The sequence below is a fragment of the Mya arenaria genome, chromosome 7 (assembly GCF_026914265.1).
Source record: "Mya arenaria isolate MELC-2E11 chromosome 7, ASM2691426v1".
Classification (NCBI taxonomy): domain Eukaryota; kingdom Metazoa; phylum Mollusca; class Bivalvia; order Myida; family Myidae; genus Mya; species Mya arenaria.
The window spans coordinates 30,929,840-30,945,253 of record NC_069128.1 but is presented as its reverse complement, the minus strand read 5'-3'; the positions used below and the strand labels follow the sequence as shown (position 1 = coordinate 30,945,253).

The following is a 15,414-nucleotide window of genomic DNA, read 5'->3' as shown; positions in this document are numbered from 1 at the left end:
TGCCCCGGGTGAGGATCGAACTCACGACCTTCAGATGGCTCTGTGATCACTGATTATGAGACTGACGCGCTACCTACTGCGCTACCGAGGCACATACTGAAAAATAGCATTGGTCACTTATAATTCATTTTAATATTCGTTCATATGAGTTTTAGTACTTTGTAAGAGATTATTTTAATTTGTCTTCAGAAATAATGAACGCACGCGAAGATATTTTGTTTCCTCCCTATATGGAGAAAAGAGTTCTCTTTTATTTCCTCTATACATATGGAGAGTAGATGGATCCCTTTATCCCTCCTTCAATTTATCCAGGTATAGAGATGAGCGTCGAATCTCATTTCCCCAAACTCAACAGATATGAAATAGAATGAGACTTCCAATGCGGCTGCCCCATTCAGATTAAACAGGTAGCGTTTTCAGAACTTAAGCATACGTCTCTTTTCCAATTATTACTAAACCCCGGCCACCGAACCACCTGTTAATAATACTTAATTAGCTATCTTAAGAATATATATTAGTTTTAACGCATACTGGTTAAAATAATCATTTTTTCAAAATTAAGCTTTTAAGTGGTTTTAAAGACAATAGTCTGCCGTGCATGGAATGTGTCAAACGGATGTAACATCATGAAGATACATTGCTTTCTATGTCGTTGTTGTAAATAAATGCTTGTATATATTTGTGTACAGTTGAACTATAAATAGCATATAATTTATTGAAGTACTTTACTTCTATAGCCACGGGTATTGACTATGTATTTTTCTCAAACGACAGTATCTTGAACCCTTTGCCGCATGTTGGTTGTTGTAACATCTACTTTTATTGGCTGAGATATAAATAGCAATATTGGAAATCATAATAAGATTTACATTGAATCAAGGGAAGGCATTAATTAAATGATATCATGTTTAAAAGTTTACCTTTACTTAAGTTTTATTTCTCTTCCATGTACTTGTTAAAATGCGAATGTTTGCTTAATTGGAAAACCAGTATGTATTCAGTTTGAATGAGTTTAAAATGGCTTTAAAGTATCAATATCACTTAACTGGCAATAGGCATAACATAACATTTCAACACAGTTCACATAAAGTTAGTTCGTACATGATAAATTTCTTATTTCAATATAACGCATGATTAAAACATAAATATGGACATCAGGACAGCAATAATGAGAGTATTTCCGAAAGTTATAATAAATGCTTATTATTATATATAAATATACACAAAAACATTCTGAAAGTTCCACAATATATGCATCCTGTCCACAGAATATTGTCTGTGTTACTTTCAACTTTTGCTACTCTTGGTTTATTTTTTAGGCACTTATGCATATAAATCTTCCTTAAGGTCCCTTTTAGTACTAATTTACAAGGCTTACAAGCAACTCGAAAGCATAGAAAAAAGGGTTCTACACCACTATTGTAGTGTCGATGTTTTAAGTGTTAGAAAATCGTCAATTTTTATTGGCTTGGTTCTAATCATATCACAGGAAATGCCCATTTAAATTTCATTTAAAAAATGCTTATCGCCAATATAAATCTTCCAACTCCTTCACAGCAACAAAACAATATAAAGTTAATTGTGTTTTTCTCTGTTCATCACTTTTACTTAATTTATCAGTTTCAGATATCCTTAAAGTTTTCATAATCGTCATAAATAAAACTCGATCAATATAAGACAACACCACATTAACCCATTTTCATTGACTTGACCGTTGAAATTGATTTCTTAATTGGATGATAAAATGACTTTCTTCATCACAGTCCAAGTATCGGCCAGCGATATGATATACTTATTTGGAAGCAATAAACCTTTTCATAGCTCCATCTATTTCGATGAACTGTTCATGATTCAAAGATTCGTGCTTGACGAACGTGTTGCATTCGAGCTTTCGAAAACATATTGCAAAAAAGAAATAAAAAAATATATCATTGATAACAGAACTGTTCGAAATTCACTCGTCCGCATTGGGTTTTCCGTAACGAACAATTGGATTGTGCGCATGCGCAACAAACAACATACGTTGTATTTCGCCAAAGAAATAGTTTAAAATTAATTTTGATTCTAAACGATATAACATCGATAAGCACATATTTATGGTGAATACCTCACATTCATAGATCTTAAAATCTTACCAATATAAAAAAAAAATATTATCACGTTTCGGAAATGTCAGAACAAGCTAACCATTATATAAATGTGAAGTTGCAAATGAATGAGATGCTTGGGTAAGAGAGGGAAATGGTTGTCTGTGTTTCTGCATAAAGATGAGACAATAATGTGTCTATTTTGGACCTGAAACTAAACTTAAGCGAGGAAGCGTATACAGAGTGACTTCGTCTGATCAATGCCCTTGTGGTTGTATCACGTTTACGAATTGATTATACTTAATATCACTAATATATGTTTATTTCGAGACAAATAATTTTAATGGCCACGGTGAACGAAGCAAACGCATTTTTGATTTGTAGGAAATGTCACGGATGATAATTTTCTGAATTTCCTCAATAACAGAAAACGCAAATTATTCCTATGGAATTCAAAGTAGGCTTTACCATACCAAATGTTGTAATTACAATTACCGTGAATCGTTTATAATGTACTTTTATATCCTAAATGAAAAAAAAACCAACGCACCAGAGTTAGGGTAAGGGTATTTCATTGAATATAAACTATTATCTTGTTTGATATGGTTTATTCCAGATTCCAATTACTCGACCAATATCGGTTTATTTGTTTTGTTATTTGCATTTGTTAAGCCGTTTGCACCTTACTGTCACCACGATCTAAGTGCGAAGAGCGAAGCAAAATGTTCAAAAATAACTCTAGGACTGCAAGCGAATGGCTATTTTCATCTTTTATCCTGATGCACATCAAAGCTTTAGAAAAGTTTAGTGTCTAGCTACAGGCACATAATTGCTATAATATTGTTGGGATGTGTAATCCTGCAAAACCAGACTTGTATTGTATTACAGATTTTTATCCCTATTTTTGCCCTAAGTCTTCATTATCCGATCATTAATTTAGTTAAACGCAAATAGCTTACGATGATTAACAAAAAGTGCAAGGGTAACTGCCATCGTATGGAAACCTTATCATTGGAAAAGCTAATGGCTATAACTTAACTTAGCTGGAGTCATAATCAAACAAAGAGAACAACAAACCATCTGTGCCTGGTTTTAACACGTCAAAGAAAATCAGGCAAGACAATAAACAGGATATTGAATATTCAAGTAAATGGTTTTGCATGAAGGCAGTATTTCCACAAACTAATTTCGACATGTTTTTACCAAGAGTACGATAATTCAGAATACTACTGACATTGACTAGCATACTTGTTTTATGGAAAGTGTGTGTGGGGAGGGGTGTTGACAGCATTGTAATTTCACTTAGTATCAATGAGAGTCTCAATTCTACAAAACTTCCATTTTCAACTTTTGTGATTCCAAAATTTGTCCGAAGAATGCTTTTTTGAAAATGATTCATTCTTTCTTATATCGGTGACCATGCTGACCAATATGAGTGCACCTAGCTGTCACAATGGCGAAAATGCTTAACATCTTAAGTGCCCTTTCCTAACACAGAAATGCTAGCCAATATCAGAGGGGCTTTTTTGTGCAGACGAATCATGTAACTGCAGAAGTAATAAAATACCTTCTTTAACAACAAATGTGATTCATATCTCAGATTTCAGCCATTAAGCTGCTGGGACTAGGTATCATCAACATCAAAAGGACAAGAGGAGAGCACTCTAGTATCCAATTATTCCGCAACGGCGTATATAACAATGCAGGATAATAAACAACAAGCAGATTGGAGCCTAAAAGAAGGGTGACATGTAATGGCAGTAAAGGTATGATATCTACTTTCGGTTTAATATTTTTCAAAGAGACCAGAATTTAATTAGTTTGTAGACGAGCTTTCGAAATAAATTAGGAAATTTCCACTATTGTGCATTCCTTTTTCGATATCTGATGTCAACAATAAAGCTGTTCACACTTGCTAAACTTCAAGTACAACTATTAAAATATAAGATATACGCTCAATTATAATTAGTCGACGGCTTCTTCTTACTCGCTATATCAAAACATAGCTTTTTACGAAGTATACTTTTTTCTCAGGTCTAAAATTTACCATTTTAATAATATATTGAAGATCAATCGTTCTTTAAAGCTGATTGAAATAATAAGGCATCAAAGAAGCAACTGAAGTAAATGTATTGCAGATACACCTATCAATGACCTTTTTGTTTCGTTTGCGAATTATATTTTTATAAAACTCAATGTAAACTACAAAGACAAGCTGTTTTTAACACTCGATTTGATATTGTTTCTGCCAACGAGCAAAATAGCTACAGTAACATGTTACTGTTCCAAAAACATGGTTAAACTAAAGAAGAATACAAGCGTAAATATGTTCCTGAACATGCATTTATAGTACCAAGAAATATTCACCAAAACGTTATTTGCTAGTTATTATCGTTATACATTAGCAACGATTGCACGCAGACAATATCAATCAGCTGCTGTTTGATCAAACTAGTAGTTTAATCAGAATGATCGATACTTACTACTTTCAGAACGTATATAATGTCATAGAGGTAGAAACGGTGATCATGATCGACGGTATAATAACAAAGGTATAGTTAGTTTCACTCCCAAAATTAATTTAATCAGATGTTGTGACCGAAAACCACCCTTCTGTGCCAATAATCAGAATATACTATTTGAGTAGTTTATGCTTATACGTTAAAAAAGTAACTACATGTTACGAAATTCTAATGTCGAATACAACGTAACATTCGTTGGTCTAAAAAGGACCAGACAAAAACAGACCTTTACTGGGCAACTACGGCCGCACTAAGACAATCAGCACCAGCAAATACATCTAAACTAATCAAGAAATGACCTCATAACCAACAGTATGAGTAAGACAGTCTAATGTCAATGAACCGTTAAATACTACTTCACATTACTATAAACTACAAGAACAGTGTCATTTATTACTTTCTTATGACATATAAATCAAATTAAACTGTAAACTACGTATGCATGTAATCAATAACAAACTACTGAGAATTATATTTTGGTGCCGTCTTCTACATTTCCGATATAAAGCCTCCTTTCGCAAATTCGTCGAAATTTTTGGGAAATATGGATTGCATGATTATTTCTCTTTTCTTTGCATTTCGTAGCCAATCCGTTTATATAAATCAAAACTAAACCTTAAACATGCATCAATAATCAATTGCACGCATTTCAGATATAAAGTATTTATTGGCTAAAGCTATGTGCCCTTCACAGATATTTAGGATATAACCTAGTGCATTGTCTCTGAAATAAATGATTATCTTAGTTTGGTTTCAAAAACAAAACCTCTGCAATCAAACAATTCGAGGACAATTGAACATTGTCAGACAACATGAAATCTTACTTTTTTTACAAAATAATACATATCTAGAACAATGCTGGCGATAAACGAGGTGACTTAGTTATAAATATATATGGTGAATCCCTTATTTTATCAAACATGTTCCAATCGCATCAAATGATATATTCTTATTTCATTTCGTTTTGGAATTGTCAGATCAAGCTTACATTATTACAAGTGCGGAGTTGCATCTGTATAAGCGGCTTGTGTAAGACAAGGAAAGAGTTGTAAATGAGACTGCATAACAGTAAGACATTAGTGTTTCTGTGCTTTCATATCTTAACTTTGCCTTCTAAAACTATTTAGCGAGAAATCGTTTAAATAACGGCATCATCTTATTGATGAAAATGCCGTTATTAAAGCTATTTGGAATCGGTCATGCTGTATAGTAATGGTATCCTTTCAATGGCATCAATAAAAAAACACAAGTAATTGCAAGTAAAACTATTTATTGTTGTTGTTTTTGAATTGACATAACTTCTAACTTACTATTATTTGAAAATATAATTGGCAAACCGTACTTTGTTACTCAGTTAAGAAAACAAGCAGAGTTGTTCCCACCAAAAGCGGGTTTAAACAGTAATTAATGTGCGCCTAACAGAGAGTAATTCAAACTTCTGATTTAATTGGCCAGTTGATGAGAAAACATTCAATTATCCTGGTGAGTAAAGAGCCAGCCCCTCAATGCTTGGTTGCACGTCGGTACGTATAAAATCACCTCAAATATATATTCCAGAATATATCGAGATTAAAGGCCTAGTTTAAGGAATGCTTGGCATGATAATCCCCTTCTGTGCATCTTCTGCTTATTTCACTGATGTCACAGTAGGGGCCGATTTCCTGTGTTTTCGTTTATTGGCTCAGGGCCATTTAGGATCCATTTTTATAATAAAACTGCACAGCAGGATATCAGATTGGAGATCTGATAGGCCAATTAGGCAATAAGATTAAGATCAATTAACAGAGGTTGTGTACAAATAGACGGTTATTTTGTTGTTGTTGTTTTTTTTTTGTTTTTTTTTGTTGTTGTTTTTTTTTTTTTTGAGGGGGGGTCACTTGAAGGCTTAAACTAGGCCTTTAAGGTTGTTCAATGACAGACGCTTTCCATTTGGTAATTAAACACAATTGATAACCATCAGTTTTAGTAGACAACACATTTTTCACTCAAAAATTGATATCGGACAATAAGGAACAGAGGCATACTAGGTATAACTTATAGTACGATATTAAATGCAGCATTATATACTGCGATTTATACCCAGAATTGAACACATGTTTGAACAAAGATACAACACGATTCAAACCTCCAGATCCACTATTTCTTTGGTGTACTTGTTGCGAATAATAATCATATGCGGGTCTCGTATCTTTCTCAGATGAAGACCGACGTATGTAGGTCTCTTTGCACACGATCTGTTGTATTTCCTTAACGCTCCATTGTCAAACCCGTCACGGTTATTGTTTAACTGAATTTGATGCATGACTGATTTTGTTTATTACTTAAATTATATCCAGGGATAATCCCGTGTGACAATCTTGGTAGGAATCGTTAATGCTTCGAGTATTATCATCTGACAATGTCCCTATTGTTTCAAGCAATATACATGGCTCGGAACGAGAGGTCGTATTATATTTACTCATCTCTCATGAAATCCTTATTTATTGCATTGTTAAACCAGAATTTTCTCGATACAATTTATATGCTTTGCTGAGAGAGAAACATAATCCGACACTCTTAGGCTATAGTGAAAATGTTTTAAACATATGTGTTGCATAAGATGTATTGAACTAACATATCATATGTCTTTTCATCTTTCGAACTCAATTTTATTCCATATGCTGCTATGTTTGTAAAATTATCTTCGATTTGTTGTAAAACACACGAATGATATTTTCGTGATAGTTAAAATTTATTAATGGCAGTGAATTTAATATTAACTGTTTCTTCCAAACGGATAAATACCACACAGTGAAATGTCGAACAAACTTTGACCTTACTTACCGATGGACTTCATATGCAGTAAGTCATAAAAGGTCTACTTGTATCTCCTGAAGCAAAATACCACCGTACCTAATTGCACGAAATAAACGTTCGGATCGGGAATAATTCACTGAATATAAACTGTTATCTTATTCGATATGTTTTATTCCAAATACCACTTCTTCGTCTAATATCGGTCTCTGATAGCATCCAATAAGCTGCATGCATCTAACTGTCACCACAATATAACATCTAAGAGCAAAGCAATATATTCACAGATATGTCTGCAACTGCTATGAACAAAACGAAGGGCTATTCTTCCCTTTTCCCGATGCTGTGGCGATGTTTGGTGTCCATTAAGATGTTATACTTTGTTCTTATATTGTTGTAATAATCGGAGGAGAATATATCTTAAGTGATATTTATGTATGTCCTTTGTTTTGGAGGACTGTAGAAATCGACCACAAATATATATCGTTGCTTATAATGTCTAAAAATACTTGAACCACACTTCAACAAAACCAACATTGTATTGTATTTCAGATCAATCACACTATTTCTGCATTTAATCTTCATCTTCCTCTGATAGTGAATTTCGTTGAATGCAACTATCTTGCAAAGATCCAAAGGCGAAAAGTCTACAGAAACTTGGAAGCGTTTAATCACAAATGCAAGGGTACCTGCCATCGTAATATTTTCATATGGTTACTGAATCGGTAAAGATGCCCGGTTTCCGATTGCTGGAGTTAACTTCTTTCAGTAATCTTAATCAAATAAAGCAAATAACAAACCATCTGTTTCTGATGTTGAATCGTCAGTAAATCAAGACATTAAATGAAGAGGATATCTATCATTAAGGTAAATATCTTTTCGCAAATGCTACAATTTTTCTACAACATTAATTATTTCATACTTCGTCAAAGAAAACCGTTTTCCAGATTTATTATGATATTGACAAACATATGTAGAGGATATCTATCATAAAGGTCAATATATATTTTCACAAATGCTGAATTATTTCTACAATATTAATCATTTCATATTTCGTCAATGAAAATCGTATTTCAGATTAATATTGATATTGACAAACATGTTTTCTGGACATTCACAATGCTAGCAATTGCTATTGATGCGGTCTAAATCGTGAAAAAAAGCTATTTTAATAGTTTGCCTTTAATTTCTGATTCAAAACTGTCTTCCAAAATTATTTTATTTCGATCAAGATTCACACTAGCCCATATCGGTTCATTTATCTCAATCAAAATGTTTTCCCATATGAGTTCATCTAGCTGTAACAATGGCCAAAATGCTAACCAATATTAGTGCACTTAGCTGTCACAAAGAAGCATATGCTTACCAATATTACTGCAAACAGCTGTCATAATGACCGAAATGCTAACCTATATGAGTGTACCTTTTTGACACAAAACCCTTATGTTATCCATATATATGTTATGATTTCAAATTGCTGTCACAATGACTCTTATACTTAACACCTAAATACTAACTTGTTTACAAAGTTAACAATTAAAAGACTGCTAACAAAGTAACACCCAGCCGTCATAATTACCAAAATGTTAACTATCCAGGATTACGTAAAAGAACAAGCGGAATGACTGTTTTTGTATCGTTTTTTTCGATGCAATTGTAAGCATATATGAAGAGAATTCGTTCATTTATTTGGGCTTTGCTTTCCATAGTATTTGTGAATGTTGAATCTGGATATCCTGAAAGTCAAATCAATCACAAGTATAACTGCTCGGTTGATAAAAAGTGTGCCTTAGTGCAGCACTACCACGGGGTTAAGCAGTACTGAATTAACAAGACTTATTCAGACAGAAAATAACAACACACTGTAGAAGAATTACGGGGCCTTTTTGTACAACCAAATCTCTCAACTCCAGGTGTAGTCAATGATATAGATAAAAAATGTACTTAATATCGGTCTCTGATATCAAACATTTAGCTGCTCGAACTAGGTGTAATCAAGGTCAAGAAGACAACACACAATCACTCTATTAACTGATTTTTCCGCGACGGCGTAAAATAAACCAAAATAACTTTCAGCATGCAATCAAATATGTAAGCCTTAACGAGGGGCTAGTTTTCCTGATATAGGCAAATCATGCCTTTGTTATCAGAATAATATATTCCATAACGGTAAAGGCAGCATAACCACTTTTGATTTAACTTTGCAAAAGGGCCAAGAAGTTAATTAATCTTTAGACAAACTGCAGTTCAATTAGGACGTTTGCTAATAAATTATGTGTATTCCAATACCTGCATCTGATCACATTTATTAAGCTTACGCACTAATTGTAGTTCTAATACAACTGTTAAAAGATCATTTATATGTTCAATGTTTATTATGTTGTGGCGTTTGTCCAAGCTTTAAATTATACCAAAGCATTTACCGCAAAAAAATGAATAACATTTAAAATTTGAAATCAGCAAACAATACATGTATGTAGAGTATGTACATCACAGATCTATAGATATAAATATTGGATATTGCCAACGGCAATCAGATTTATAAAATATCCAAGCATGTTTCGAACCCAGTTATAAAATACCTAATATGTATTTACAATGCTAAATGTATCTAATATATAACTTTCCTTTGTTCCACTTTAATTTATAATCGATACTACGGTATTTTAATCTAAAACGCCGCATTTTCTGTCTTGTCAGTACATTTTAGTTGGTGTAATTTTTGCAATTACTTCCCTTTTGTAGTTACTGGAAATCTTTCCTACACTATATAACTCAATGGAACACATTTGATGATCAGCGACACAATAACTCGTTGACTTTATTGACTAAATTTCCGAATGTGATCCATTAGAATAAAAAATTAAATACTTTCTAGACTTCCGTTTTTACCAAAATCTTAGCTGATTACATATTGAGATTTCAATATTTTGCTTCATATAAATTTGTTATTGAAAGAAGGTACTAGAATCAATTTAACCATTACGTCAATTAGACAAAAGCGAAAACAAATAAACGATAATTTGATAAACTAAACTAAATACGAGAGTGCTGTGGTGCGAACGCCAACGATCGCTAGATATTTTCCAGTCGAATAAGGCCCATATGTCTTCAATTACTTACAATCGACATAATTGTGGATTTTTATTATGATCAAAGCTAAACTTTTTGCATGATCTTTTATTTTATACTTGCTTACTCCACAACACATACCACTTTATATGATCATATATGTTAAAGAATATGTGTTATTTTATGTACCCCGTATGTTATTCAATTGCACTTAAAACAATGTTATGTGAACTTCGTTGCACTTAAAACAATGTTAAGTGGATGTGTTGCACTTATAACAATGTTAAGAGGAACTCCGTTGCAATTAAAACAATGTTATGTAAAACTCCGTTGCACTTAAAACAATGTTATGTGGAACACCGCTGCACTTAAAACAATGTTATGTGGAGCTCCGTTGGAATTAAAACAATGTTATGTTTAACTCCGGAAGAATATGCGAACAATATATGTTAACACGATTCAACAAATGTTTTTTAATGCATATTTATGTTTATAAGTTACTTGATCAAAACGATAAAAAAAGCAAACATATGATATGGCACAAATAAAATGTTTTTGTATATGTTTTCCGGTGATTTAAAGAGATTTATCATGGATTTAAAATCATATTTCCATGTTCCAAATAGTAGAAATATCAATTTGATATCGTTTGTACTATTTTGAAAATTAAGCCCATTCTCACGTCCACGATTAAACATCAGCGCGCACAGGACTAGAACACAATGCCAACGTTTTCATTTCCAAAAAATGCCTTCCGAAAACAAGTTGGTGAGCTTTTCTGAATTAAAACAATGAAATGGCATTTCATATCCTTTTTAGCATATACTTAAATGATAAGTTATTTGTTTTAGTAAACCATCGCAAAACTGTTCACCTCGTAAATGTCTCACTTGTGGCTACACCACTTTTGAAATATAGGTTTTGGTGCTCACTCGGTGAAATGTATAGCGATCTTACGCTAAAACAAACAATTACCCTGTATATTAACGATATTTTGGCGCATTTTAAATAAAGGACATGTGGCCACGATAATTGAGAAGACCCCATTTCTGAAGGCTTATTTCTATGTTATCTGTTCACAAATTATACGCTATTTTATTTTGATCATTAAAGGCAGATGCGTTTAGCGTAATACTGCGTTAGAAGTAACAAAACATGCATAACACACACGCACACACGCACACACACGCACACGCACGCACATTCATGCACGCACGCACGCACGCACACGTACGGACCAACATTCATTGAATTTCAGACGTATTGTGTTGTTATTGTGTATTGTATTGAAATTTAATTTGTAAACTATTACTTAGATTTTTCATTTTGATAGTAAAGAAAGAATTATCAAACAAAATAAACCTATAAAAGATTTCATACAGTACACTTAAAGTTCTTAATGTATCGAGATGGCCGTTTTTGACAGTATGAAGTTTTTAAATATTTATAAGCTCATATCGTAAATATTTTACAAAATATTTCTACGCTTAATCAAGTAAACGTTAACATAGCATCTGTGTATCAAGGTATTCAAATCAACACAGATGTCTTCCGATTTTATTACATTTTGACATTGATCGAATGTTGAACAGGTTTCGATGAATAATACATTTGTAAGAATCATCATTTACTTGTTTTCGTATAAGTTTATAGTGAAGAAGAAGCAAACATTATGCGACATTAAAACATCATAAGACAAGTTGAAGGATAATTTATGAATGACTATGGGCGTCACATTTTAATGTTAAATTCAGTGAAATTAAAATCCCTGAGCTATCTTGAAAATACTGACTAACGATCAAGCGGATTACCGTCATACGCACTAATATGTCAATTCCCTAGGAAGGACTTTGCAAAGTAATGGTCAATTTGTCAAACATGTAACTGTCATACGGACTAAAAAAAGAAGAGAGATGCAATTTTCCAGGAATAGGTTTTCCATCTTCAGCGGCGTTATTTGTCTTACAGTTGTTCTATAGTGCCCTTTACTTACAGTAACGTGTAAGTGGATTTTGCATCCTTAACTGAGGTGCGTAATTGGCACTGAAGTTGTCCTCGCGTCATTCACCTTGGTTATGGGGCCGACACAAAATAACGTTCTAGTTAGTATTCTATGACTTTTGAGGAAACGCTGATATTCGTCCATTGTCGCTGGTATGGATCCAGAAGAGCGTTGTGCGAACGCTGGTAATCGTCTGTGATCGTCGGCGATCGGCGTAGACCGCTAGTACGAACATAAAATTTGAAAGTAAATGCACTTTTTCCTTACATGTTCATTTTTTGTATCCTTTCAGAAAGAAAAATACATGCATTGTCGTTTTTACTCAAGACTTAATGTCCTGAGTTTTTAAATTGTAAGAACCCGGATACCTCAAGGAAAAGAGCATTTTTTGTTAAAATCTTAGTTAACCAATTTCCTATTATTGTACATCGAAAACTTTAAAACTTTTAAAGACCATTTGAATTTGGTAAACATTTCTGAAACACACATGTCACTCAATGAAAAACTAATCGCGTTTAAGGGCTTTTACATATTTGTTTGAACGCATGAATGCATGTTCACAAGTTTTACCACTTGTAGTGAAATGTGAAAGCTTGTCATATATTCATGACTTAACACTGAAAGAACGCTAGAAACAAATGCAATCAATCCTTCAATTTACTTTCCTTATTAATTTGAAATCTTTAAAACTTCATATTGTAAAGGAAATAGGTCTGTTAATTTTTTATAGTATACCATATAACGATAAGCACATATCTTATTTACGTAGACATAAATGAGTTCACACTCCTCTGTAATTGTGTATTAGTTGAATTGTTCTTTGCTAGAACGATGTAAAAATGTATTTTATTATTTTATTCTTTATACCACGTTGTTGAATAAATCTGACCTCCATTTGAACACTTTGTTGAAATAAATCATTTGACCTTTTCTAAACAATTTTTCGATTTGAAAATACACAACGCTTTTCATAAATCGTTTGTTGTTGGTTAAAACTCATTCATTAGTGTTTGTTTGGTATGCTTTTCTATTGATCAATTTATAAAATCACACCAGTTCACAACAGTCAAGATAGGAGGCCGTTCGGTGATTCAGTTTTGAGATATTCTTTGCAGGTCTTATTTTTCGAGCGTTTTTACGACGACATAGAAAACTTCCAATGTAAAACTAAACATTGGAACAGGGCAACATATTTGCATTAAATTTAACATCATTGGTTACGTTTAAGATACATAAGCAATGAGGTACTTTCCAAAAGGGTCAATTGTGGACCACTGTGCTATTGAGGTACAAACGTATTTTAGGAGAAACGTATTTTGTAATGTTAACGTCAACTATGTCTTTTCATGCCAACCATTGGTAATATATAGGGATCATCTGCTAGACTGACATTGCTTTGTTAGAAGCAACATTTTATGACCTTGCTCAGAGTAATTCTTATCTTCAAGAGTGGCACACGTTGAACTTGTCAGATAGTTTCAAAAACAGTACCATTTATATGTCACATTAACAAATTTGAGTCAAATTTAGATGCTTTATAATAATTGTTCATGCAGCGATTGGTGGTTTTAGTTCGTTTTTCACCATTTGCTTATCAGTCAAATACGGGAACTCATTTTTAAAATATTCTAGCAAGCGGATTTGGAAACATTTGTCGCGATTGCCGTTCTTGAACTTTAACAATCAGATTATATAAGATATTGATGTCACGTTTGTTGAGTTAATAATCTTCACATACTTTTAACGTGTCACATTGATTGATTAATTGTTAGAAACGCTGACAGTAATCTCCTGACATAAAGCAATGTCCAATACAATTATTTTAAAGTAAGATTTACATGTGACGGTTTTTGTTCTATCTAGTCTAGGACGTTCATTATGAATTAAAAAGCCTTTCATCTTAATTCAGCTTAGGCTTAGCTAAACCCGGTTACATTTAAATCGACGTGTTTGCGGCTGATGCTTACGACTTCATTCTCCGCTCGTAGTTTATGTTCTGCGATGCAACAGGGATACAAATCCAAATACTTTGCTCAGATGAGTGATTCTTAGAACTCAGGGCAAGTACAGACCATTTAAAACAACTAGATATTTGAATATATTTCTCAACAAAAAATAAACAAAAAGCCCGATGGATATCAACGTCAATCTATTGTCGTTTAAATACTTAATCAGAAATATCCCTATCATTGTTTTTCAGTTTATTTTTTTTACTCCTATATATAAAAACGTTATCGGTAAAAACGAGAAAATTATTTAAACATCACCTTTTTTACTTGAAAAAAGTAACTTTACCATAACTCGATGATATTTCCTTAATTTCTCAAAGTGCAGTCGTTTGTCAAGAATTATGTCAATTAGATGGTGTGTGGGTAGCTAAAACATAATGCCCCGGGTGAGGATCGAACTCACGACCTTCAGATTACTCTGTGATCATTGATTATGAGACTGACGCGCTACCTACTGCGCTACCGAGGCACATGCTAATCTACGGTATTGGTCAATAATAATTCATTTTAATATTCGTCCATATGAGTTTTTGGCCTTTGTAAGAGCTTATTTTTAATTTGTCTTCAGAAATAATGTACGCACGCACAGATATTTTATTTCCTCCCTATATAAAGAGAAGAGTTGCCTTTTATTTCCTCTATACATATGGAGAGTAGATAGATCCCTTCTAACCTCCATCTATCCTTCAGTTAATCCATGTATAAAGATGGGAGTCGCATCTGTTTCCTATGAATAATAAACTCAACAGATGTCCAATAGAATGAGACTTCCAATGCGGCTTCCCCATTCAGATTGTACGGGTAGCGTCTTCAGAACTTAATCATATGTCTCTTTTCCAGTTATTACTAAAACCCGGTTACCAAACCACCTGTTACTTATTTTTGATTAACTATCTTATTTATTTTAGTTTTAACATTATTTTATACTG

At 33.1% G+C, this 15,414-nt stretch overlaps 2 non-coding genes across 2 annotated transcripts; both read right to left on the bottom strand.

Annotated features, from left to right (window-relative positions):
- Trnam-cau (transfer RNA methionine (anticodon CAU)) lies at positions 1–91 on the bottom strand. The gene is given in 2 exon segments: positions 1–36; positions 55–91. It is a non-coding gene; the product is annotated as a tRNA-Met (tRNA).
- A 14,772-nt stretch (positions 92–14,863) lies between these two features.
- On the bottom strand, positions 14,864–14,954 carry Trnam-cau (transfer RNA methionine (anticodon CAU)). Its single transcript is given in 2 exon segments — positions 14,864–14,899; positions 14,918–14,954. It is a non-coding gene; the product is annotated as a tRNA-Met (tRNA).
- Between the last annotated feature and the right edge of the window lie 460 nt (positions 14,955–15,414).